At 36.2% G+C, this 2,500-nt stretch overlaps 1 protein-coding gene and 1 pseudogene across 2 annotated transcripts in view; one reads left to right on the forward strand and one right to left on the reverse strand.

The window, feature by feature from the left end:
* LOC137999419 (52 kDa repressor of the inhibitor of the protein kinase-like) overlaps nt 1-325 on the reverse strand; it is a 6,176-nt pseudogene extending 5,851 nt beyond the window's left edge.
* The window catches only part of LOC138000821 (dynein axonemal heavy chain 12-like), a 249,655-nt gene that overhangs the window by 78,825 nt on the left and 168,330 nt on the right, over nt 1-2,500 (forward strand). The window lies entirely within an intron of this gene.

Genomic DNA, 2,500 nt, shown 5'->3' on the forward strand with positions numbered 1-2,500 from the left:
TAGGCACAAAGAAACAAATGCCATAGCCTGCTGATATTGTACTATACAGGTCACATGAAAAATGTCTTGGTTAGACCTTCAGTATATGTTATGACACACTATTTCCTATAACGCAACACTGTTATGCCTTCATATATAACATATTTTTCTTCTTAGCGGCAAACAAAACTAACGTCGTATTCTTCACCTAGAGCATGAATATGTTCTTCATCTTCAGAACTGCAAGATAATTCGAAAAACTGAAGGTGATTCAATTTTTGCAAAATTAGTCATGTCTTTTCTTGCAAGGCTTACACCAACCAGGCACAGAACATTCAATGAGCATGAAGAGGCTGTATTGGTTGCCACTTGATTGGCAATGAATCCTAGCTACTCTGTTCAGTGATAATATTCTAAGATTTTTTATTTGTGCATTAAAAGTGCGGTACAACGACAGGTGTTTATTTTTTGACAGTCATTAAGGATCAAGGTTTCAAGAGGAAAGGAATCAGTCAATAGGAAATTAAGGGATGATATAGTTTGCCCACTTAAATCCAAATATCTCACATGTTTAGAAAATCCTAGTCTATTTCTTATTAATTTTTCCAGCCTCCTTTTTGATGTTCTCATTTCGATATATCTTATGGATAAATATCTGAACCCACTGGAGTGTGACATGATGTTAATAAAGTGTTCTTCTCTTAAATATCTTATGTGCCACTCATCATGAAGGAGGCAACTCCACAGAATTTTATCATCGTTTACAATAATATGCCTCCACCTTCTTGAGACCAGGCACAACGTTTTAAGAATTTCTTTAAGGCAGAAGTTTTTAAACATCTTGACCAATACTTCATCAGGCAAAGCTGTGTACATAACGAAAATAATACCAGTCATTCTTACTTGGAATTCTCCAGATATTTGAATAATTCGAATTTACTCTTTCCTAATACTGGTCGATTGGGTCAGCAAAATAAGTTCACCATTCAGATAAATAAAAATAAGAATATTCTACCTTCGATCTCGGACACTCCAGCTTGATCGTCTGAGATGCTGAGTTTTGGTAGCTTGTTAGGAGGAGCAGAACAACTGCTTTCTGTGTTCAGGATTACAGTTCACTTAGTGAAGTATTAATTAATATCATGATCAATTTTAATGTATGTCTCGGTTTAATGGCAATTTTATTTCTGCTTACCTTCGTGAATACCTTCATTACTCGCGGATTCTTCAGACCTTGATTGCGCTGAACCTGCAAAGTGCTAATATTCGAAAGAAATGATATTCTCTTCAAGATGGCGGCACGATGGAAAACGTAGTTTGTTTACGGATTGCACGGTATGTCGAGGCTATTGATTGTTGAAAGTAGTTATTGGTGTAAAAGAATTAAATGAAATGACTTTTTTAGAAAAAGGAACCACAAACGTACCTGATTTCTTTGTATAAAAATCTGTTATTTCCTTAATTTCTCAATGTTGACACATTTCAACAATACTCAAACATTCGCCTGGTCCCAATCCCACTCATTTGCTTTGATTGAACGTCACCTATTCATGTCGCCTGTTATATCTGATCCTAAAACGACCTTCTTACAAGTAATACCCTGCACAAAAGTTGCAAAATGTACTTGACAAGCAGTCGAATAGTGGAAGTGAATCAACTTCGTAAAAAAAAAACAATTTTCTTTATTATTTTAGGAAGAATCAAACAAAAAACCAAACAAATGCTGCTCAAAATGGGGGTTGCAACCCCGTCAACCCCTCCCCTGGATCCGCCTCTGTTCAGGCACTGATTTAATTTAATAACTACTACACTGTAAGTTAACCATCTCATCAACTTCCTTCTTAATATGCATCCTTAATGTGTACAGTATTGGGAATTTGTAAGGTGCATGAACCGCAGGAGGCACATCAAGGTCAGTGACTACCGTATTTACCCGTGTATAAGTCGATCCCGTATATAAGTCGACCCCCCATGGCAAAAAAATGCAATTTCTTAATTTCTTTGTTGAAATCATTTTGTTACTGGGACACTAATCTTGTATTCTTCGATTTCTGGAAGTGCGGATACACAAAAAACTCAGGGCCTCATTAGCGCTTAATAGTTTTGTGGTTCAGCAGTTGTTGTACATGTATATGCGAGCATTTTGTCCTTGAGTTTCGAAAAAGTTCTCAGAAAATCGAACATGTAAACCTCAAAGTAACCTGTTTTGTTGTTCAATGATAAAGAGCTTTAGAGGATAAGCACAACATCACGAAGCAGGAGTCAATCTTTGAAAATAACTTGCGAAAATGTGCAAAGTTTAATTGCTCCTTCACTTATAATTTGTCACATGATAAACAAAACAAAACTCATAAACCAAACAATATGAAGTTTGCAAAAGCATTTAAATCAGCCAGGTTTGTATAAAGAATAAAAAACAATCACTACCAACCAGCATTTTCACGCAACACGAGTGACAATGCTTGCACGCAAACACGAGGTATTGCGCCAGGTTACTAAGCCGTTGAACGATCGAGTTTAT

This window comes from Montipora foliosa, chromosome 4 (assembly GCF_036669935.1).
Source record: "Montipora foliosa isolate CH-2021 chromosome 4, ASM3666993v2, whole genome shotgun sequence".
NCBI lineage: Eukaryota > Metazoa > Cnidaria > Anthozoa > Scleractinia > Acroporidae > Montipora > Montipora foliosa.